Source organism: Phalangium opilio, unplaced genomic scaffold (genome assembly GCF_054372755.1).
Source record: "Phalangium opilio isolate 3A_F unplaced genomic scaffold, DU_Popi_V2 ptg000105l_1, whole genome shotgun sequence".
Taxonomy (NCBI): Eukaryota; Metazoa; Arthropoda; class Arachnida; order Opiliones; family Phalangiidae; genus Phalangium; species Phalangium opilio.
Window position 1 is genome coordinate 8396324 of NW_028324207.1, and position 13523 is coordinate 8409846.

The following is a 13523-nucleotide window of genomic DNA, read 5'->3' on the forward strand; positions in this document are numbered from 1 at the left end:
GAGTTTTCCGAATTCATAAACAATTTCATATTTCAAATAAAAGTACAAACGTTATCCCAGCTGGGGATCGAACCCAGGATCTTTGGATTAGGAGTCCAATGTGCTATCCACTACACTACTGGGACACGTTTGTTATTTTGTCCAATATCTTTCCGAATTCATAAACAATTTCATATTTCAAATAAAAGTACAATCGTTATCCCAGCTGGAGATCGAATCCAGGACCTTTGGATTAGGAGTCCAATGTGCTATCCACTACACTACTGGGACACGTTTGTTACTTTGCCAAAGAGTTTTCCGAATTCATAAACAATTTCATATTTCAAATCAAAGTACAATCGTTATCCCAGCTGGGGATCGAACCCAGGACCTTTGGATTAGGAGTCCAATGTGCTATCCACTACACTACTAAGACACGTTTGTTATTTTGTCCAAGATCTTTCCGAATTCATAAACAATTTCATATTTCAAATAAAAGTACAATCGTTATGCCAGCTGGAGATCGAATCCAGGACCTTTGGATTAGGAGTCCAATGTGCTATCCACTACACTACTGGGACACGTTTGTTACTTTGCCAAAGAGTTTTCCGAATTCATAAACAATTTCATATTTCAAATAAAAGTACAATTGTTATCACAGCTGGGGATCGAACCCAGGACCTTTGGATTAGGAGTCCAATGTGCTATCCACTACACTACTGGGACACGTTTGAACGCTTGTGAAAGAGTTTTCCGAATTCATAAACAATTTCACATTTCAAATGAAAGTACAATCGTTATCCCAGCTGGGGATCGAACCCAAGACCTTCGGATTAGGAGTCCAATGTGCTATCCACTACACTACTGGGACACGTTTGTTACTTTGTCCAATATCTTTCCGAATTCATAAACAATTTCATATTTCAAATAAAAGTACAATCGTTATCCCAGCTGGGGATCGAACCCAGGACCTTTGGATTAGGAGTCCAATGTGCTATCCACTACACTACTGGGACACGTTTGTACGCTTGTCCAAGAGTTTTCAGAATTCATAAACAATTTCATATTTCAAATAAAAGTACAATCGTTATCCCAGCTGGGGATCGAACCCAGGACCTTTGGATTAGGAGTCCAATGTGCTATCCACTACACTACTGGGACACGTTTGTAATTTTGTCCAAGATCTTTCCGAATTCATAAACAATTTCATATTTCAAATAAAAGTACAATCGTTATCCCAGCTGGAGATCGAATCCAGGACCTTTGGATTAGGAGTCCAATGTGCTATCCACTACACTACTGGGACACGTTTGTACGCTTGTCCAAGAGTTTTCCGAATTCATAAACAATTTCATATTTCAAATAAAAGTACAATTGTTATCACAGCTGGGGATCGAACCCAGGACCTTTGGATTAGGAGTCCAATGTGCTATCCACTACACTACTGGGACACGTTTGTTACTTTGCCAAAGAGTTTTCCGAATTCTTAAACAATTTCATATTTCAAATAAAAGTACAATCGTTATCCCAGCTGGGGATCGAACCCAGGACCTTTGGATTAGGAGTCCAATGTGCTATCCACTACACTACTGGGACACGTTTGAACGCTTGTGAAAGAGTTTTCCGAATTCATAAACAATTTCACATTTCAAATGAAAGTACAATCGTTATCCCAGCTGGGGATCGAACCCAAGACCTTTGGATTAGGAGTCCAATGTGCTATCCACTACACTACTGGGACACGTTTGTTACTTTGCCAAAGAGTTTTCCGAATTCATAAACAATTTCATATTTCAAATAAAAGTACAAACGTTATCCCAGCTGGGGATCGAACCCAGGATCTTTGGATTAGGAGTCCAATGTGCTATCCACTACACTACTGGGACACGTTTGTTATTTTGTCCAATATCTTTCCGAATTCATAAACAATTTCATATTTCAAATAAAAGTACAATCGTTATCCCAGCTGGGGATCGAACCCAGGACCTTTGGATTAGGAGTCCAATGTGCTATCCACTACACTACTGGGACACGTTTGTACGCTTGTCCAAGAGTTTTCAGAATTCATAAACAATTTCATATTTCAAATAAAAGTACAATCGTTATCCCAGCTGGGGATCGAACCCAGGACCTTTGGATTAGGAGTCCAATGTGCTATCCACTACACTACTAGGACACGTTTGTACGCTTGTCCAAGAGTTTTCAGAATTCATAAACAATTTCATATTTGAAATAAAAGTACAATCGTTATCCCAGCTGGGGATCGAACCCAGGACCTTTGGATTAGGAGTCCAATGTGCTATCCACTACACTACTGGGACACGTTTGAACGCTTGTGAAAGAGTTTTCCGAATTCATAAACAATTTCATATTTCAAATAAAAGTACAATCGTTATCCCAGCTGGGGATCGAACCCAGGACCTTTGTTTTAGGAGTCCAATGTGCTATCCACTACACTACTGGGACACGTTTGTTACTTTGCCAAAGAGTTTTCCGAATTCATAAACAATTTCATATTTCAAATAAAAGTACAAACGTTATCCCAGCTGGGGATCGAACCCAGGATCTTTGGATTAGGAGTCCAATGTGCTATCCACTACACTACTGGGACACGTTTGTTATTTTGTCCAATATCTTTCCGAATTCATAAACAATTTCATATTTCAAATAAAAGTACAATCGTTATCCCAGCTGGGGATCGAACCCAGGACCTTTGGATTAGGAGTCCAATGTGCTATCCACTACACTACTGGGACACGTTTGTACGCTTGTCCAAGAGTTTTCAGAATTCATAAACAATTTCATATTTGAAATAAAAGTACAACCGTTATCCCAGCTGGGGATCGAACCCAGGACCTTTGGATTAGGAGTCCAATGTGCTATCCACTACACTACTGGGACACGTTTGTACGCTTGTCCAAGAGTTTTCAGAATTCATAAACAATTTCATATTTGAAATAAAAGTACAATCGTTATCCCAGCTGGGGATCGAACCCAGGACCTTTGGATTAGGAGTCCAATGTGCTATCCACTACACTACTGGGACACGTTTGAACGCTTGTGAAAGAGTTTTCCGAATTCATAAACAATTTCATATTTCAAATGAAAGTACAATCTTTATCCCAGCTGGGGATCGAACCCAGGACCTTTGGATTAGGAGTCCAATGTGCGATCCACTACACTACTGGGACACGTTTGTTACTTTGCCAAAGAGTTTTCCGAATTCATAAACAATTTCATATTTCAAATAAAAGTACAATCGTTATCCCAGCTGGGGATCGAACCCAGGACCTTTGGATTAGGAGTCCAATGTGCTATCCACTACACTACTGGGACACGTTTGTAATTTTGTCCAAGATCTTTCCGAATTCATAAACAATTTCATATTTCAAATAAAAGTACAATCGTTATCCCAGCTGGAGATCGAATCCAGGACCTTTGGATTAGGAGTCCAATGTGCTATCCACTACACTACTGGGACACGTTTGTTACTTTGCCAAAGAGTTTTCCGAATTCATAAACAATTTCATATTTCAAATAAAAGTACAATCGTTATCCCAGCTGGGGATCGAACCCAGGACCTTTGGATTAGGAGTCCAATGTGCTATCCACTACACTACTAAGACACGTTTGTTATTTTGTCCAAGATCTTTCCGAATTCATAAACAATTTCATATTTCAAATAAAAGTACAATCGTTATGCCAGCTGGAGATCGAATCCAGGACCTTTGGATTAGGAGTCCAATGTGCTATCCACTACACTACTGGGACACGTTTGTTACTTTGCCAAAGAGTTTTCCGAATTCATAAACAATTTCATATTTCAAATAAAAGTACAATTGTTATCACAGCTGGGGATCGAACCCAGGACCTTTGGATTAGGAGTCCAATGTGCTATCCACTACACTACTGGGACACGTTTGAACGCTTGTGAAAGAGTTTTCCGAATTCATAAACAATTTCACATTTCAAATGAAAGTACAATCGTTATCCCAGCTGGGGATCGAACCCAAGACCTTTGGATTAGGAGTCCAATGTGCTATCCACTACACTACTGGGACACGTTTGTTACTTTGTCCAATATCTTTCCGAATTCATAAACAATTTCATATTTCAAATAAAAGTACAATCGTTATCCCAGCTGGGGATCGAACCCAGGACCTTTGGATTAGGAGTCCAATGTGCTATCCACTACACTACTGGGACACGTTTGTACGCTTGTCCAAGAGTTTTCAGAATTCATAAACAATTTCATATTTCAAATAAAAGTACAATCGTTATCCCAGCTGGGGATCGAACCCAGGACCTTTGGATTAGGAGTCCAATGTGCTATCCACTACACTACTGGGACACGTTTGTACGCTTGTCCAAGAGTTTTCAGAATTCATAAACAATTTCATATTTGAAATAAAAGTACAATCGTTATCCCAGCTGGGGATCGAACCCAGGACCTTTGGATTAGGAGTCCAATGTGCTATCCACTACACTACTGGGAAACGTTTGAACGCTTGTGAAAGAGTTTTCCGAATTCATAAACAATTTCATATTTCAAATAAAAGTACAATCGTTATCCCAGCTGGGGATCGAACCCAGGACCTTTGTTTTAGGAGTCCAATGTGCTATCCACTACACTACTGGGACACGTTTGTTACTTTGCCAAAGAGTTTTCCGAATTCATAAACAATTTCATATTTCAAATAAAAGTACAAACGTTATCCCAGCTGGGGATCGAACCCAGGATCTTTGGATTAGGAGTCCAATGTGCTATCCACTACACTACTGGGACACGTTGGTTATTTTGTCCAATATCTTTCCGAATTCATAAACAATTTCATATTTCAAATAAAAGTACAATCGTTATCCCAGCTGGGGATCGAACCCAGGACCTTTGGATTAGGAGTCCAATGTGCTATCCACTACACTACTGGGACACGTTTGTACGCTTGTCCAAGAGTTTTCAGAATTCATAAACAATTTCATATTTGAAATAAAAGTACAATCGTTATCCCAGCTGGGGATCGAACCCAGGACCTTTGGATTAGGAGTCCAATGTGCTATCCACTACACTACTGGGACACGTTTGTACGCTTGTCCAAGAGTTTTCAGAATTCATAAACAATTTCATATTTGAAATAAAAGTACAATCGTTATCCCAGCTGGGGATCGAACCCAGGACCTTTGGATTGGGAGTCCAATGTGCTATCCACTACACTACTGGGACACGTTTGAACGCTTGTGAAAGAGTTTTCCGAATTCATAAACAATTTCATATTTCAAATGAAAGTACAATCTTTATCCCAGCTGGGGATCGAACCCAGGACCTTTGGATTAGGAGTCCAATGTGCGATCCACTACACTACTGGGACACGTTTGTTACTTTGCCAAAGAGTTTTCCGAATTCATAAACAATTTCATATTTCAAATAAAAGTACAATCGTTATCCCAGCTGGGGATCGAACCCAGGACCTTTGGATTAGGAGTCCAATGTGCTATCCACTACACTACTGGGACACGTTTGTAATTTTGTCCAAGATCTTTCCGAATTCATAAACAATTTCATATTTCAAATAAAAGTACAATCGTTATCCCAGCTGGAGATCGAATCCAGGACCTTTGGATTAGGAGTCCAATGTGCTATCCACTACACTACTGGGACACGTTTGTTACTTTGCCAAAGAGTTTTCCGAATTCATAAACAATTTCATATTTCAAATAAATGTACAATTGTTATCACAGCTGGGGATCGAACCCAGGACCTTTGGATTAGGAGTCCAATGTGCTATCCACTACACTACTGGGACACGTTTGTTACTTTGCCAAAGAGTTTTCCGAATTCTTAAACAATTTCATATTTCAAATAAAAGTACAATCGTTATCCCAGCTGGGGATCGAACCCAGGACCTTTGGATTAGGAGTCCAATGTGCTATCCACTACACTACTGGGACACGTTTGAACGCTTGTGAAAGAGTTTTCCGAATTCATAAACAATTTCACATTTCAAATGAAAGTACAATCGTTATCCCAGCTGGGGATCGAACCCAAGACCTTTGGATTAGGAGTCCAATGTGCTATCCACTACACTACTGGGACACGTTTGTTACTTTGCCAAAGAGTTTTCCGAATTCATAAACAATTTCATATTTCAAATAAAAGTACAAACGTTATCCCAGCTGGGGATCGAACCCAGGATCTTTGGATTAGGAGTCCAATGTGCTATCCACTACACTACTGGGACACGTTTGTTATTTTGTCCAATATCTTTCCGAATTCATAAACAATTTCATATTTCAAATAAAAGTACAATCGTTATCCCAGCTGGGGATCGAACCCAGGACCTTTGGATTAGGAGTCCAATGTGCTATCCACTACACTACTGGGACACGTTTGTACGCTTGTCCAAGAGTTTTCAGAATTCATAAACAATTTCATATTTCAAATAAAAGTACAATCGTTATCCCAGCTGGGGATCGAACCCAGGACCTTTGGATTAGGAGTCCAATGTGCTATCCACTACACTACTGGGACACGTTTGTACGCTTGTCCAAGAGTTTTCAGAATTCATAAACAATTTCATATTTGAAATAAAAGTACAATCGTTATCCCAGCTGGGAATCGAACCCAGGACCTTTGGATTAGGAGTCCAATGTGCTATCCACTACACTACTGGGACACGTTTGAACGCTTGTGAAAGAGTTTTCCGAATTCATAAACAATTTCATATTTCAAATAAAAGTACAATCGTTATCCCAGCTGGGGATCGAACCCAGGACCTTTGTTTTAGGAGTCCAATGTGCTATCCACTACACTACTGGGACACGTTTGTTACTTTGCCAAAGAGTTTTCCGAATTCATAAACAATTTCATATTTCAAATAAAAGTACAAACGTTATCCCAGCTGGGGATCGAACCCAGGATCTTTGGATTAGGAGTCCAATGTGCTATCCACTACACTACTGGGACACGTTTGTTATTTTGTCCAATATCTCTCCGAATTCATAAACAATTTCATATTTCAAATAAAAGTACAATCGTTATCCCAGCTGGGGATCGAACCCAGGACCTTTGGATTAGGAGTCCAATGTGCTATCCACTACACTACTGGGACACGTTTGTACGCTTGTCCAAGAGTTTTCAGAATTCATAAACAATTTCATATTTCAAATAAAAGTACAATCGTTATCCCAGCTGGGGATCGAACCCAGGACCTTTGGATTAGGAGTCCAATGTGCTATCCACTACACTACTGGGACACGTTTGTACGCTTGTCCAAGAGTTTTCAGAATTCATAAACAATTTCATATTTGAAATAAAAGTACAATCGTTATCCCAGCTGGGGATCGAACCCAGGACCTTTGGATTAGGAGTCCAATGTGCTATCCACTACACTACTGGGACACGTTTGAACGCTTGTGAAAGAGTTTTCCGAATTCATAAACAATTTCATATTTCAAATGAAAGTACAATCTTTATCCCAGCTGGGGATCGAACCCAGGACCTTTGGATTAGGAGTCCAATGTGCGATCCACTACACTACTGGGACACGTTTGTTACTTTGCCAAAGAGTTTTCCGAATTCATAAACAATTTCATATTTCAAATAAAAGTACAATCGTTATCCCAGCTGGGGATCGAACCCAGGACCTTTGGATTAGGAGTCCAATGTGCTATCCACTACACTACTGGGACACGTTTGTAATTTTGTCCAAGATCTTTCCGAATTCATAAACAATTTCATATTTCAAATAAAAGTACAATCGTTATCCCAGCTGGAGATCGAATCCAGGACCTTTGGATTAGGAGTCCAATGTGCTATCCACTACACTACTGGGACACGTTTGTTACTTTGCCAAAGAGTTTTCCGAATTCATAAACAATTTCATATTTCAAATAAAAGTACAATTGTTATCCCAGCTGGGGATCGAACCCAGGACCTTTGGATTAGGTGTCCAATGTGCTATCCACTACACTACTGGGACACGTTTGTTATTTTGTCCAAGATCTTTCCGAATTCATAAACAATTTCATATTTCAAATAAAAGTACAATCGTTATCCCAGCTGGGGATCGAACCCAGGACCTTTCGATTAGGAGTCCAATGTGCTATCCACTACACTACTAAGACACGTTTGTTATTTTGTCCAAGATCTTTCCGAATTCATAAACAATTTCATATTTCAAATAAAAGTACAATCGTTATCCCAGCTGGAGATCGAATCCAGGACCTTTGGATTAGGAGTCCAATGTGCTATCCACTACACTACTGGGACACGTTTGTTACTTTGCCAAAGAGTTTTCCGAATTCATAAACAATTTCATATTTCAAATAAAAGTACAATTGTTATCCCAGCTGGGGATCGAACCCAGGACCTATGGATTAGGAGTCCAATGTGCTATCCACTACACTACTGTGACACGTTTGTTACTTTGATAAAGAGTTTTCCGAATTCATAAACAATTTCATATTTCAAATAAAAGTACAATTGTTATCCCAGCTGGGGATCGAACCCAGGACCTTTGGATTAGGAGTCCAATGTGCTATCCACTACACTACTGGGACAAGTTTGTTATTTTGTCCAAGATCTTTCCGAATTCATAAACAATTTCATATTTCAAATAAAAGTACAATCGTTATCCCAGCTGGGGATCGAACCCAGGACCTTACGATTAGGAGTCCAATGTGCTATCCACTACACTACTGGGACACGTTTGTACGCTTGTCCAAGAGTTTTCAGAATTCATAAACAAATTTCATATTTCAAATAAAAGTACAATCGTTATCCCAGCTGGGGATCGAACCCAGGACCTTTGGATTAGGAGTCCAATGTGCTATCCACTATACTACTGAGACACGTTTGAACCCTTGTGAAAGAGTTTTCCGAATTCATAAACAATTTCACATTTCAAATGAAAGTACAATCGTTATCCCAGCTGGGGATCGATCCCAGGACCTTTGGATTAGGAGTCCAATGTGCTATCCACTACACTACTGGGACACGTTTGTTACTTTGCCAAAGAGTTTTCAGAATTCATAAACAATTTCATATTTCAAATAAAAGTACAATCGTTATCCCAGCTGGGGATCGAACCCAGGACCTTTGGATTAGGAGTCCAATGTGCTATCCACTACACTACTGGGACACGTTTGTACGCTTGTCCAAGAGTTTTCAGAATTCATAAACAATTTCATATTTCAAATAAAAGTACAATCGTTATCCCAGCTGGGGATCGAACCCAGGACCTTTGGATTAGGAGTCCAATGTGCTATCCACTACACTACTGGGACACGTTTGTACGCTTGTCCAAGAGTTTTCAGAATTCATAAACAAATTTCATATTTCAAATAAAAGTACAATCGTTATCCCAGCTGGGGATCGAACCCAGGACCTTTGGATTAGGAGTCCAATGTGCTATCCACTATACTACTGAGACACGTTTGAACCCTTGTGAAAGAGTTTTCCGAATTCATAAACAATTTCACATTTCAAATGAAAGTACAATCGTTATCCCAGCTGGGGATCGAACGCAGGACCTTTGGATTAGGAGTCCAATGTGCTATCCACTACACTACTGGGACACGTTTGTTACTTTGCCAAAGAGTTTTCCGAATTCATAAACAATTTCATATTTCAAATAAAAGTACAAACGTTATCCCAGCTGGGGATCGAACCCAGGACCTTTGGATTAGGAGTCCAATGTGCTATCCACTACACTACTGGGACACGTTTGTTATTTTGTCCAATATCTTTCCGAATTCATAAACAATTTCATATTTCAAATAAAAGTACAATCGTTATCCCAGCTGGGGATCGAACCCAGGACCTTTGGATTAGGAGTCCAATGTGCTATCCACTACACTACTGGGACACGTTTGTACGCTTGTCCAAGAGTTTTCAGAATTCATAAACAATTTCATATTTCAAATAAAAGTACAATCGTTATCCCAGCTGGGGATCGAACCCAGGACCTTTGGATTAGGAGTCCAATGTGCTATCCACTACACTACTGGGACACGTTTGTACGCTTGTCCAAGAGTTTTCAGAATTCATAAACAATTTCATATTTCAAATAAAAGTACAATCGTTATCCCAGCTGGGGATCGAACCCAGGACCTTTGGATTAGGAGTCCAATGTGCTATCCACTACACTACTGGGACACGTTTGTACGCTTGTCCAAGAGTTTTCAGAATTCATAAACAATTTCATATTTCAAATAAAAGTACAATCGTTATCCCAGCTGGGGATCGAACCCAGGACCTTTGGATTAGGAGTCCAATGTGCTATCCACTACACTACTGGGACACGTTTGTAATTTTGTCCAAGATCTTTCCGAATTCATAAACAATTTCATATTTCAAATAAAAGTACAATCGTTATCCCAGCTGGAGATCGAATCCAGGACCTTTGGATTAGGAGTCCAATGTGCTATCCACTACACTACTGGGACACGTTTGTTACTTTGCCAAAGAGTTTTCCGAATTCATAAACAATTTCATATTTCAAATAAAAGTACAATTGTTATCCCAGCTGGGGATCGAACCCAGGACCTTTGGATTAGGTGTCCAATGTGCTATCCACTACACTACTGGGACACGTTTGTTATTTTGTCCAAGATCTTTCCGAATTCATAAACAATTTCATATTTCAAATAAAAGTACAATCGTTATCCCAGCTGGGGATCGAACCCAGGACCTTTCGATTAGGAGTCCAATGTGCTATCCACTACACTACTGGGAAACGTTTGTACGCTTGTCCAAGAGTTTTCAGAATTCATAAACAATTTCATATTTCAAATAAAAGTACAATCGTTATCCCAGCTGGAGATCGAACCCAGGACCTTTGGATTAGGAGTCCAATGTGCTATCCACTACACTACTGGGACACGTTTGTTACTTTGCCAAAGAGTTTTCCGAATTCATAAACAATTTCATATTTCAAATAAAAGTACAATTGTTATCCCAGCTGGGGATCGAACCCAGGACCTTTGGATTAGGAGTCCAATGTGCTATCCACTACACTACTGGGACACGTTTGTTACTTTGCCAAAGAGTTTTCCGAATTCGTAAACAATTTCATATTTCAAATAAAAGTACAATCGTTATCCCAGCTGGGGATCGAACCCAGTACCTTTGGATTAGGAGTCCAATGTGCTATCCACTACACTACTGGGGCACGTTTGTTACTTTGATAAAGAGTTTTCCGAATTCATAAACAATTTCATATTTCAAATAAAAGTACAATTGTTATCCCAGCTGGGGATCGAACCCAGGACCTTTGGATTAGGAGTCCAATGTGCTATCCACTACACTACTAAGACACGTTTGTTATTTTGTCCAAGATCTTTCCGAATTCATAAACAATTTCATATTTCAAATAAAAGTACAATTGTTATCCCAGCTGGGGATCGAACCCAGGACCTTTCGATTAGGAGTCCAATGTGCTATCCACTACACTACTGGGACACGTTTGTACGCTTGTCCAAGAGTTTTCAGAATTCATAAACAATTTCATATTTCAAATAAAAGTACAATCGTTATCCCAGCTGGGGATCGAACCCAGGACCTTTGGATTAAGAGTCCAATGTGCTATCCACTACACTACTGGGACACGTTTGTACGCTTGTCCAAGAGTTTTCAGAATTCATAAACAATTTCATATTTCAAATAAAAATACAATCGTTATCCCAGCTGGGGATCGAACCCAGGACCTTTGGATTAGGAGTCCAATGTGCTATCCACTACACTACTCGGGCACGTTTGTTACTTTGATAAAGAGTTTTCCGAATTCATAAACAATTTCATATTTCAAATGAAAGTACAATCGTTATCCCAGCTGTGGATCGAACCCAGGACCTTTGGATTAGGAGTCCAATGTGCGATCCACTACACTACTGGGACACGTTTGTTACTTTGCCAAAGAGTTTTCCGAATTCATAAACAATTTCATATTTCAAATAGAAGTACAATCGTTATCCCAGCTGGGGATCGAACCCAGGACCTTTGGATTAGGAGTCCAATGTGCTATCCACTACACTACTGGGACAAGTTTGTTATTTTGTCCAAGATCTTTCCGAATTCATAAACAATTTCATATTTCAAATAAAAGTACAATCGTTATCCCAGCTGGGGATCGAACCCAGGACCTTACGATTAGGAGTCCAATGTGCTATCCACTACACTACTGGGACACGTTTGTACGCTTGTCCAAGAGTTTTCAGAATTCATAAACAAATTTCATATTTCAAATAAAAGTACAATCGTTATCCCAGCTGGGGATCGAACCCAGGACCTTTGGATTAGGAGTCCAATGTGCTATCCACTATACTACTGAGACACGTTTGAACCCTTGTGAAAGAGTTTTCCGAATTCATAAACAATTTCACATTTCAAATGAAAGTACAATCGTTATCCCAGCTGGGGATCGATCCCAGGACCTTTGGATTAGGAGTCCAATGTGCTATCCACTACACTACTGGGACACGTTTGTTACTTTGCCAAAGAGTTTTCAGAATTCATAAACAATTTCATATTTCAAATAAAAGTACAATCGTTATCCCAGCTGGGGATCGAACCCAGGACCTTTGGATTAGGAGTCCAATGTGCTATCCACTACACTACTGGGACACGTTTGTACGCTTGTCCAAGAGTTTTCAGAATTCATAAACAATTTCATATTTCAAATAAAAGTACAATCGTTATCCCAGCTGGGGATCGAACCCAGGACCTTTGGATTAGGAGTCCAATGTGCTATCCACTACACTACTGGGACACGTTTGTACGCTTGTCCAAGAGTTTTCAGAATTCATAAACAAATTTCATATTTCAAATAAAAGTACAATCGTTATCCCAGCTGGGGATCGAACCCAGGACCTTTGGATTAGGAGTCCAATGTGCTATCCACTATACTACTGAGACACGTTTGAACCCTTGTGAAAGAGTTTTCCGAATTCATAAACAATTTCACATTTCAAATGAAAGTACAATCGTTATCCCAGCTGGGGATCGAACGCAGGACCTTTGGATTAGGAGTCCAATGTGCTATCCACTACACTACTGGGACACGTTTGTTACTTTGCCAAAGAGTTTTCCGAATTCATAAACAATTTCATATTTCAAATAAAAGTACAAACGTTATCCCAGCTGGGGATCGAACCCAGGACCTTTGGATTAGGAGTCCAATGTGCTATCCACTACACTACTGGGACACGTTTGTTATTTTGTCCAATATCTTTCCGAATTCATAAACAATTTCATATTTCAAATAAAAGTACAATCGTTATCCCAGCTGGGGATCGAACCCAGGACCTTTGGATTAGGAGTCCAATGTGCTATCCACTACACTACTGGGACACGTTTGTACGCTTGTCCAAGAGTTTTCAGAATTCATAAACAATTTCATATTTCAAATAAAAGTACAATCGTTATCCCAGCTGGGGATCGAACCCAGGACCTTTGGATTAGGAGTCCAATGTGCTATCCACTACACTACTGGGACACGTTTGTACGCTTGTCCAAGAGTTTTCAGAATTCATAAACAATTTCATATTTC

General features: G+C 39.7%; 93 non-coding genes across 93 annotated transcripts; all 93 read right to left on the reverse strand.

Moving 5' to 3' along the window:
* Nucleotides 1-52: 52 nt before the first annotated feature.
* On the reverse strand, nt 53-125 carry TRNAR-CCU (transfer RNA arginine (anticodon CCU)). The gene has a single exon. It is a non-coding gene; the product is annotated as a tRNA-Arg (tRNA).
* A 72-nt stretch (nt 126-197) lies between these two features.
* TRNAR-CCU (transfer RNA arginine (anticodon CCU)) lies at nt 198-270 on the reverse strand. The gene has a single exon. It is a non-coding gene; the product is annotated as a tRNA-Arg (tRNA).
* Nucleotides 271-342: 72 nt separating this feature from the next.
* TRNAR-CCU (transfer RNA arginine (anticodon CCU)) lies at nt 343-415 on the reverse strand. The gene has a single exon. It is a non-coding gene; the product is annotated as a tRNA-Arg (tRNA).
* A 72-nt stretch (nt 416-487) lies between these two features.
* Nucleotides 488-560, reverse strand: TRNAR-CCU (transfer RNA arginine (anticodon CCU)). Its single transcript has one exon. It is a non-coding gene; the product is annotated as a tRNA-Arg (tRNA).
* Nucleotides 561-632: 72 nt separating this feature from the next.
* TRNAR-CCU (transfer RNA arginine (anticodon CCU)) lies at nt 633-705 on the reverse strand. The gene has a single exon. It is a non-coding gene; the product is annotated as a tRNA-Arg (tRNA).
* Nucleotides 706-777: 72 nt separating this feature from the next.
* TRNAR-CCU (transfer RNA arginine (anticodon CCU)) lies at nt 778-850 on the reverse strand. Its single transcript has one exon. It is a non-coding gene; the product is annotated as a tRNA-Arg (tRNA).
* Nucleotides 851-922: 72 nt separating this feature from the next.
* Nucleotides 923-995, reverse strand: TRNAR-CCU (transfer RNA arginine (anticodon CCU)). The gene has a single exon. It is a non-coding gene; the product is annotated as a tRNA-Arg (tRNA).
* Nucleotides 996-1067: 72 nt separating this feature from the next.
* TRNAR-CCU (transfer RNA arginine (anticodon CCU)) lies at nt 1068-1140 on the reverse strand. Its single transcript has one exon. It is a non-coding gene; the product is annotated as a tRNA-Arg (tRNA).
* A 72-nt stretch (nt 1141-1212) lies between these two features.
* TRNAR-CCU (transfer RNA arginine (anticodon CCU)) lies at nt 1213-1285 on the reverse strand. The gene has a single exon. It is a non-coding gene; the product is annotated as a tRNA-Arg (tRNA).
* A 72-nt stretch (nt 1286-1357) lies between these two features.
* TRNAR-CCU (transfer RNA arginine (anticodon CCU)) lies at nt 1358-1430 on the reverse strand. The gene has a single exon. It is a non-coding gene; the product is annotated as a tRNA-Arg (tRNA).
* Nucleotides 1431-1502: 72 nt separating this feature from the next.
* TRNAR-CCU (transfer RNA arginine (anticodon CCU)) lies at nt 1503-1575 on the reverse strand. Its single transcript has one exon. It is a non-coding gene; the product is annotated as a tRNA-Arg (tRNA).
* A 72-nt stretch (nt 1576-1647) lies between these two features.
* On the reverse strand, nt 1648-1720 carry TRNAR-CCU (transfer RNA arginine (anticodon CCU)). The gene has a single exon. It is a non-coding gene; the product is annotated as a tRNA-Arg (tRNA).
* A 72-nt stretch (nt 1721-1792) lies between these two features.
* Nucleotides 1793-1865, reverse strand: TRNAR-CCU (transfer RNA arginine (anticodon CCU)). The gene has a single exon. It is a non-coding gene; the product is annotated as a tRNA-Arg (tRNA).
* Nucleotides 1866-1937: 72 nt separating this feature from the next.
* On the reverse strand, nt 1938-2010 carry TRNAR-CCU (transfer RNA arginine (anticodon CCU)). Its single transcript has one exon. It is a non-coding gene; the product is annotated as a tRNA-Arg (tRNA).
* A 72-nt stretch (nt 2011-2082) lies between these two features.
* TRNAR-CCU (transfer RNA arginine (anticodon CCU)) lies at nt 2083-2155 on the reverse strand. Its single transcript has one exon. It is a non-coding gene; the product is annotated as a tRNA-Arg (tRNA).
* Nucleotides 2156-2227: 72 nt separating this feature from the next.
* TRNAR-CCU (transfer RNA arginine (anticodon CCU)) lies at nt 2228-2300 on the reverse strand. The gene has a single exon. It is a non-coding gene; the product is annotated as a tRNA-Arg (tRNA).
* Nucleotides 2301-2372: 72 nt separating this feature from the next.
* TRNAR-CCU (transfer RNA arginine (anticodon CCU)) lies at nt 2373-2445 on the reverse strand. Its single transcript has one exon. It is a non-coding gene; the product is annotated as a tRNA-Arg (tRNA).
* A 72-nt stretch (nt 2446-2517) lies between these two features.
* On the reverse strand, nt 2518-2590 carry TRNAR-CCU (transfer RNA arginine (anticodon CCU)). The gene has a single exon. It is a non-coding gene; the product is annotated as a tRNA-Arg (tRNA).
* A 72-nt stretch (nt 2591-2662) lies between these two features.
* Nucleotides 2663-2735, reverse strand: TRNAR-CCU (transfer RNA arginine (anticodon CCU)). The gene has a single exon. It is a non-coding gene; the product is annotated as a tRNA-Arg (tRNA).
* Nucleotides 2736-2807: 72 nt separating this feature from the next.
* TRNAR-CCU (transfer RNA arginine (anticodon CCU)) lies at nt 2808-2880 on the reverse strand. The gene has a single exon. It is a non-coding gene; the product is annotated as a tRNA-Arg (tRNA).
* A 72-nt stretch (nt 2881-2952) lies between these two features.
* On the reverse strand, nt 2953-3025 carry TRNAR-CCU (transfer RNA arginine (anticodon CCU)). The gene has a single exon. It is a non-coding gene; the product is annotated as a tRNA-Arg (tRNA).
* A 72-nt stretch (nt 3026-3097) lies between these two features.
* On the reverse strand, nt 3098-3170 carry TRNAR-CCU (transfer RNA arginine (anticodon CCU)). Its single transcript has one exon. It is a non-coding gene; the product is annotated as a tRNA-Arg (tRNA).
* A 72-nt stretch (nt 3171-3242) lies between these two features.
* On the reverse strand, nt 3243-3315 carry TRNAR-CCU (transfer RNA arginine (anticodon CCU)). Its single transcript has one exon. It is a non-coding gene; the product is annotated as a tRNA-Arg (tRNA).
* Nucleotides 3316-3387: 72 nt separating this feature from the next.
* Nucleotides 3388-3460, reverse strand: TRNAR-CCU (transfer RNA arginine (anticodon CCU)). The gene has a single exon. It is a non-coding gene; the product is annotated as a tRNA-Arg (tRNA).
* Nucleotides 3461-3532: 72 nt separating this feature from the next.
* TRNAR-CCU (transfer RNA arginine (anticodon CCU)) lies at nt 3533-3605 on the reverse strand. The gene has a single exon. It is a non-coding gene; the product is annotated as a tRNA-Arg (tRNA).
* Nucleotides 3606-3677: 72 nt separating this feature from the next.
* Nucleotides 3678-3750, reverse strand: TRNAR-CCU (transfer RNA arginine (anticodon CCU)). Its single transcript has one exon. It is a non-coding gene; the product is annotated as a tRNA-Arg (tRNA).
* Nucleotides 3751-3822: 72 nt separating this feature from the next.
* Nucleotides 3823-3895, reverse strand: TRNAR-CCU (transfer RNA arginine (anticodon CCU)). Its single transcript has one exon. It is a non-coding gene; the product is annotated as a tRNA-Arg (tRNA).
* A 72-nt stretch (nt 3896-3967) lies between these two features.
* On the reverse strand, nt 3968-4040 carry TRNAR-CCU (transfer RNA arginine (anticodon CCU)). Its single transcript has one exon. It is a non-coding gene; the product is annotated as a tRNA-Arg (tRNA).
* A 72-nt stretch (nt 4041-4112) lies between these two features.
* Nucleotides 4113-4185, reverse strand: TRNAR-CCU (transfer RNA arginine (anticodon CCU)). Its single transcript has one exon. It is a non-coding gene; the product is annotated as a tRNA-Arg (tRNA).
* A 72-nt stretch (nt 4186-4257) lies between these two features.
* TRNAR-CCU (transfer RNA arginine (anticodon CCU)) lies at nt 4258-4330 on the reverse strand. Its single transcript has one exon. It is a non-coding gene; the product is annotated as a tRNA-Arg (tRNA).
* A 71-nt stretch (nt 4331-4401) lies between these two features.
* On the reverse strand, nt 4402-4475 carry TRNAR-CCU (transfer RNA arginine (anticodon CCU)). The gene has a single exon. It is a non-coding gene; the product is annotated as a tRNA-Arg (tRNA).
* A 72-nt stretch (nt 4476-4547) lies between these two features.
* On the reverse strand, nt 4548-4620 carry TRNAR-CCU (transfer RNA arginine (anticodon CCU)). Its single transcript has one exon. It is a non-coding gene; the product is annotated as a tRNA-Arg (tRNA).
* Nucleotides 4621-4692: 72 nt separating this feature from the next.
* Nucleotides 4693-4765, reverse strand: TRNAR-CCU (transfer RNA arginine (anticodon CCU)). Its single transcript has one exon. It is a non-coding gene; the product is annotated as a tRNA-Arg (tRNA).
* Nucleotides 4766-4837: 72 nt separating this feature from the next.
* TRNAR-CCU (transfer RNA arginine (anticodon CCU)) lies at nt 4838-4910 on the reverse strand. Its single transcript has one exon. It is a non-coding gene; the product is annotated as a tRNA-Arg (tRNA).
* Nucleotides 4911-4982: 72 nt separating this feature from the next.
* TRNAR-CCU (transfer RNA arginine (anticodon CCU)) lies at nt 4983-5055 on the reverse strand. The gene has a single exon. It is a non-coding gene; the product is annotated as a tRNA-Arg (tRNA).
* Nucleotides 5056-5127: 72 nt separating this feature from the next.
* Nucleotides 5128-5200, reverse strand: TRNAG-CCC (transfer RNA glycine (anticodon CCC)). Its single transcript has one exon. It is a non-coding gene; the product is annotated as a tRNA-Gly (tRNA).
* Nucleotides 5201-5272: 72 nt separating this feature from the next.
* TRNAR-CCU (transfer RNA arginine (anticodon CCU)) lies at nt 5273-5345 on the reverse strand. The gene has a single exon. It is a non-coding gene; the product is annotated as a tRNA-Arg (tRNA).
* Nucleotides 5346-5417: 72 nt separating this feature from the next.
* TRNAR-CCU (transfer RNA arginine (anticodon CCU)) lies at nt 5418-5490 on the reverse strand. The gene has a single exon. It is a non-coding gene; the product is annotated as a tRNA-Arg (tRNA).
* A 72-nt stretch (nt 5491-5562) lies between these two features.
* Nucleotides 5563-5635, reverse strand: TRNAR-CCU (transfer RNA arginine (anticodon CCU)). The gene has a single exon. It is a non-coding gene; the product is annotated as a tRNA-Arg (tRNA).
* A 72-nt stretch (nt 5636-5707) lies between these two features.
* Nucleotides 5708-5780, reverse strand: TRNAR-CCU (transfer RNA arginine (anticodon CCU)). The gene has a single exon. It is a non-coding gene; the product is annotated as a tRNA-Arg (tRNA).
* A 72-nt stretch (nt 5781-5852) lies between these two features.
* Nucleotides 5853-5925, reverse strand: TRNAR-CCU (transfer RNA arginine (anticodon CCU)). The gene has a single exon. It is a non-coding gene; the product is annotated as a tRNA-Arg (tRNA).
* A 72-nt stretch (nt 5926-5997) lies between these two features.
* Nucleotides 5998-6070, reverse strand: TRNAR-CCU (transfer RNA arginine (anticodon CCU)). The gene has a single exon. It is a non-coding gene; the product is annotated as a tRNA-Arg (tRNA).
* A 72-nt stretch (nt 6071-6142) lies between these two features.
* Nucleotides 6143-6215, reverse strand: TRNAR-CCU (transfer RNA arginine (anticodon CCU)). The gene has a single exon. It is a non-coding gene; the product is annotated as a tRNA-Arg (tRNA).
* Nucleotides 6216-6287: 72 nt separating this feature from the next.
* On the reverse strand, nt 6288-6360 carry TRNAR-CCU (transfer RNA arginine (anticodon CCU)). Its single transcript has one exon. It is a non-coding gene; the product is annotated as a tRNA-Arg (tRNA).
* Nucleotides 6361-6432: 72 nt separating this feature from the next.
* TRNAR-CCU (transfer RNA arginine (anticodon CCU)) lies at nt 6433-6505 on the reverse strand. The gene has a single exon. It is a non-coding gene; the product is annotated as a tRNA-Arg (tRNA).
* A 72-nt stretch (nt 6506-6577) lies between these two features.
* TRNAR-CCU (transfer RNA arginine (anticodon CCU)) lies at nt 6578-6650 on the reverse strand. The gene has a single exon. It is a non-coding gene; the product is annotated as a tRNA-Arg (tRNA).
* A 72-nt stretch (nt 6651-6722) lies between these two features.
* Nucleotides 6723-6795, reverse strand: TRNAR-CCU (transfer RNA arginine (anticodon CCU)). Its single transcript has one exon. It is a non-coding gene; the product is annotated as a tRNA-Arg (tRNA).
* Nucleotides 6796-6867: 72 nt separating this feature from the next.
* TRNAR-CCU (transfer RNA arginine (anticodon CCU)) lies at nt 6868-6940 on the reverse strand. The gene has a single exon. It is a non-coding gene; the product is annotated as a tRNA-Arg (tRNA).
* A 72-nt stretch (nt 6941-7012) lies between these two features.
* On the reverse strand, nt 7013-7085 carry TRNAR-CCU (transfer RNA arginine (anticodon CCU)). The gene has a single exon. It is a non-coding gene; the product is annotated as a tRNA-Arg (tRNA).
* Nucleotides 7086-7157: 72 nt separating this feature from the next.
* TRNAR-CCU (transfer RNA arginine (anticodon CCU)) lies at nt 7158-7230 on the reverse strand. Its single transcript has one exon. It is a non-coding gene; the product is annotated as a tRNA-Arg (tRNA).
* Nucleotides 7231-7302: 72 nt separating this feature from the next.
* TRNAR-CCU (transfer RNA arginine (anticodon CCU)) lies at nt 7303-7375 on the reverse strand. Its single transcript has one exon. It is a non-coding gene; the product is annotated as a tRNA-Arg (tRNA).
* A 72-nt stretch (nt 7376-7447) lies between these two features.
* Nucleotides 7448-7520, reverse strand: TRNAR-CCU (transfer RNA arginine (anticodon CCU)). The gene has a single exon. It is a non-coding gene; the product is annotated as a tRNA-Arg (tRNA).
* A 72-nt stretch (nt 7521-7592) lies between these two features.
* Nucleotides 7593-7665, reverse strand: TRNAR-CCU (transfer RNA arginine (anticodon CCU)). The gene has a single exon. It is a non-coding gene; the product is annotated as a tRNA-Arg (tRNA).
* Nucleotides 7666-7737: 72 nt separating this feature from the next.
* Nucleotides 7738-7810, reverse strand: TRNAR-CCU (transfer RNA arginine (anticodon CCU)). The gene has a single exon. It is a non-coding gene; the product is annotated as a tRNA-Arg (tRNA).
* A 72-nt stretch (nt 7811-7882) lies between these two features.
* On the reverse strand, nt 7883-7955 carry TRNAR-CCU (transfer RNA arginine (anticodon CCU)). The gene has a single exon. It is a non-coding gene; the product is annotated as a tRNA-Arg (tRNA).
* A 72-nt stretch (nt 7956-8027) lies between these two features.
* TRNAR-CCU (transfer RNA arginine (anticodon CCU)) lies at nt 8028-8100 on the reverse strand. Its single transcript has one exon. It is a non-coding gene; the product is annotated as a tRNA-Arg (tRNA).
* Nucleotides 8101-8172: 72 nt separating this feature from the next.
* TRNAR-CCU (transfer RNA arginine (anticodon CCU)) lies at nt 8173-8245 on the reverse strand. The gene has a single exon. It is a non-coding gene; the product is annotated as a tRNA-Arg (tRNA).
* Nucleotides 8246-8317: 72 nt separating this feature from the next.
* TRNAR-CCU (transfer RNA arginine (anticodon CCU)) lies at nt 8318-8390 on the reverse strand. Its single transcript has one exon. It is a non-coding gene; the product is annotated as a tRNA-Arg (tRNA).
* Nucleotides 8391-8462: 72 nt separating this feature from the next.
* On the reverse strand, nt 8463-8535 carry TRNAR-CCU (transfer RNA arginine (anticodon CCU)). The gene has a single exon. It is a non-coding gene; the product is annotated as a tRNA-Arg (tRNA).
* A 72-nt stretch (nt 8536-8607) lies between these two features.
* Nucleotides 8608-8680, reverse strand: TRNAR-CCU (transfer RNA arginine (anticodon CCU)). The gene has a single exon. It is a non-coding gene; the product is annotated as a tRNA-Arg (tRNA).
* Nucleotides 8681-8753: 73 nt separating this feature from the next.
* On the reverse strand, nt 8754-8826 carry TRNAR-CCU (transfer RNA arginine (anticodon CCU)). The gene has a single exon. It is a non-coding gene; the product is annotated as a tRNA-Arg (tRNA).
* A 72-nt stretch (nt 8827-8898) lies between these two features.
* On the reverse strand, nt 8899-8971 carry TRNAR-CCU (transfer RNA arginine (anticodon CCU)). Its single transcript has one exon. It is a non-coding gene; the product is annotated as a tRNA-Arg (tRNA).
* A 72-nt stretch (nt 8972-9043) lies between these two features.
* TRNAR-CCU (transfer RNA arginine (anticodon CCU)) lies at nt 9044-9116 on the reverse strand. The gene has a single exon. It is a non-coding gene; the product is annotated as a tRNA-Arg (tRNA).
* Nucleotides 9117-9188: 72 nt separating this feature from the next.
* TRNAR-CCU (transfer RNA arginine (anticodon CCU)) lies at nt 9189-9261 on the reverse strand. Its single transcript has one exon. It is a non-coding gene; the product is annotated as a tRNA-Arg (tRNA).
* Nucleotides 9262-9334: 73 nt separating this feature from the next.
* On the reverse strand, nt 9335-9407 carry TRNAR-CCU (transfer RNA arginine (anticodon CCU)). The gene has a single exon. It is a non-coding gene; the product is annotated as a tRNA-Arg (tRNA).
* A 72-nt stretch (nt 9408-9479) lies between these two features.
* Nucleotides 9480-9552, reverse strand: TRNAR-CCU (transfer RNA arginine (anticodon CCU)). The gene has a single exon. It is a non-coding gene; the product is annotated as a tRNA-Arg (tRNA).
* A 72-nt stretch (nt 9553-9624) lies between these two features.
* TRNAR-CCU (transfer RNA arginine (anticodon CCU)) lies at nt 9625-9697 on the reverse strand. Its single transcript has one exon. It is a non-coding gene; the product is annotated as a tRNA-Arg (tRNA).
* Nucleotides 9698-9769: 72 nt separating this feature from the next.
* Nucleotides 9770-9842, reverse strand: TRNAR-CCU (transfer RNA arginine (anticodon CCU)). The gene has a single exon. It is a non-coding gene; the product is annotated as a tRNA-Arg (tRNA).
* A 72-nt stretch (nt 9843-9914) lies between these two features.
* TRNAR-CCU (transfer RNA arginine (anticodon CCU)) lies at nt 9915-9987 on the reverse strand. Its single transcript has one exon. It is a non-coding gene; the product is annotated as a tRNA-Arg (tRNA).
* Nucleotides 9988-10059: 72 nt separating this feature from the next.
* TRNAR-CCU (transfer RNA arginine (anticodon CCU)) lies at nt 10060-10132 on the reverse strand. Its single transcript has one exon. It is a non-coding gene; the product is annotated as a tRNA-Arg (tRNA).
* A 72-nt stretch (nt 10133-10204) lies between these two features.
* TRNAR-CCU (transfer RNA arginine (anticodon CCU)) lies at nt 10205-10277 on the reverse strand. Its single transcript has one exon. It is a non-coding gene; the product is annotated as a tRNA-Arg (tRNA).
* Nucleotides 10278-10349: 72 nt separating this feature from the next.
* On the reverse strand, nt 10350-10422 carry TRNAR-CCU (transfer RNA arginine (anticodon CCU)). The gene has a single exon. It is a non-coding gene; the product is annotated as a tRNA-Arg (tRNA).
* A 72-nt stretch (nt 10423-10494) lies between these two features.
* On the reverse strand, nt 10495-10567 carry TRNAR-CCU (transfer RNA arginine (anticodon CCU)). Its single transcript has one exon. It is a non-coding gene; the product is annotated as a tRNA-Arg (tRNA).
* Nucleotides 10568-10638: 71 nt separating this feature from the next.
* On the reverse strand, nt 10639-10712 carry TRNAR-CCU (transfer RNA arginine (anticodon CCU)). The gene has a single exon. It is a non-coding gene; the product is annotated as a tRNA-Arg (tRNA).
* A 72-nt stretch (nt 10713-10784) lies between these two features.
* On the reverse strand, nt 10785-10857 carry TRNAR-CCU (transfer RNA arginine (anticodon CCU)). The gene has a single exon. It is a non-coding gene; the product is annotated as a tRNA-Arg (tRNA).
* A 72-nt stretch (nt 10858-10929) lies between these two features.
* TRNAR-CCU (transfer RNA arginine (anticodon CCU)) lies at nt 10930-11002 on the reverse strand. Its single transcript has one exon. It is a non-coding gene; the product is annotated as a tRNA-Arg (tRNA).
* A 72-nt stretch (nt 11003-11074) lies between these two features.
* TRNAR-CCU (transfer RNA arginine (anticodon CCU)) lies at nt 11075-11147 on the reverse strand. The gene has a single exon. It is a non-coding gene; the product is annotated as a tRNA-Arg (tRNA).
* Nucleotides 11148-11219: 72 nt separating this feature from the next.
* On the reverse strand, nt 11220-11292 carry TRNAR-CCU (transfer RNA arginine (anticodon CCU)). The gene has a single exon. It is a non-coding gene; the product is annotated as a tRNA-Arg (tRNA).
* Nucleotides 11293-11364: 72 nt separating this feature from the next.
* Nucleotides 11365-11437, reverse strand: TRNAR-CCU (transfer RNA arginine (anticodon CCU)). The gene has a single exon. It is a non-coding gene; the product is annotated as a tRNA-Arg (tRNA).
* Nucleotides 11438-11509: 72 nt separating this feature from the next.
* On the reverse strand, nt 11510-11582 carry TRNAK-CUU (transfer RNA lysine (anticodon CUU)). The gene has a single exon. It is a non-coding gene; the product is annotated as a tRNA-Lys (tRNA).
* Nucleotides 11583-11654: 72 nt separating this feature from the next.
* On the reverse strand, nt 11655-11727 carry TRNAR-CCU (transfer RNA arginine (anticodon CCU)). The gene has a single exon. It is a non-coding gene; the product is annotated as a tRNA-Arg (tRNA).
* Nucleotides 11728-11799: 72 nt separating this feature from the next.
* On the reverse strand, nt 11800-11872 carry TRNAR-CCU (transfer RNA arginine (anticodon CCU)). Its single transcript has one exon. It is a non-coding gene; the product is annotated as a tRNA-Arg (tRNA).
* Nucleotides 11873-11944: 72 nt separating this feature from the next.
* On the reverse strand, nt 11945-12017 carry TRNAR-CCU (transfer RNA arginine (anticodon CCU)). Its single transcript has one exon. It is a non-coding gene; the product is annotated as a tRNA-Arg (tRNA).
* A 72-nt stretch (nt 12018-12089) lies between these two features.
* On the reverse strand, nt 12090-12162 carry TRNAR-CCU (transfer RNA arginine (anticodon CCU)). The gene has a single exon. It is a non-coding gene; the product is annotated as a tRNA-Arg (tRNA).
* A 73-nt stretch (nt 12163-12235) lies between these two features.
* Nucleotides 12236-12308, reverse strand: TRNAR-CCU (transfer RNA arginine (anticodon CCU)). The gene has a single exon. It is a non-coding gene; the product is annotated as a tRNA-Arg (tRNA).
* A 72-nt stretch (nt 12309-12380) lies between these two features.
* TRNAR-CCU (transfer RNA arginine (anticodon CCU)) lies at nt 12381-12453 on the reverse strand. Its single transcript has one exon. It is a non-coding gene; the product is annotated as a tRNA-Arg (tRNA).
* Nucleotides 12454-12525: 72 nt separating this feature from the next.
* Nucleotides 12526-12598, reverse strand: TRNAR-CCU (transfer RNA arginine (anticodon CCU)). Its single transcript has one exon. It is a non-coding gene; the product is annotated as a tRNA-Arg (tRNA).
* Nucleotides 12599-12670: 72 nt separating this feature from the next.
* On the reverse strand, nt 12671-12743 carry TRNAR-CCU (transfer RNA arginine (anticodon CCU)). Its single transcript has one exon. It is a non-coding gene; the product is annotated as a tRNA-Arg (tRNA).
* Nucleotides 12744-12816: 73 nt separating this feature from the next.
* On the reverse strand, nt 12817-12889 carry TRNAR-CCU (transfer RNA arginine (anticodon CCU)). Its single transcript has one exon. It is a non-coding gene; the product is annotated as a tRNA-Arg (tRNA).
* Nucleotides 12890-12961: 72 nt separating this feature from the next.
* On the reverse strand, nt 12962-13034 carry TRNAR-CCU (transfer RNA arginine (anticodon CCU)). Its single transcript has one exon. It is a non-coding gene; the product is annotated as a tRNA-Arg (tRNA).
* Nucleotides 13035-13106: 72 nt separating this feature from the next.
* On the reverse strand, nt 13107-13179 carry TRNAR-CCU (transfer RNA arginine (anticodon CCU)). The gene has a single exon. It is a non-coding gene; the product is annotated as a tRNA-Arg (tRNA).
* Nucleotides 13180-13251: 72 nt separating this feature from the next.
* On the reverse strand, nt 13252-13324 carry TRNAR-CCU (transfer RNA arginine (anticodon CCU)). Its single transcript has one exon. It is a non-coding gene; the product is annotated as a tRNA-Arg (tRNA).
* A 72-nt stretch (nt 13325-13396) lies between these two features.
* TRNAR-CCU (transfer RNA arginine (anticodon CCU)) lies at nt 13397-13469 on the reverse strand. Its single transcript has one exon. It is a non-coding gene; the product is annotated as a tRNA-Arg (tRNA).
* Between the last annotated feature and the right edge of the window lie 54 nt (nt 13470-13523).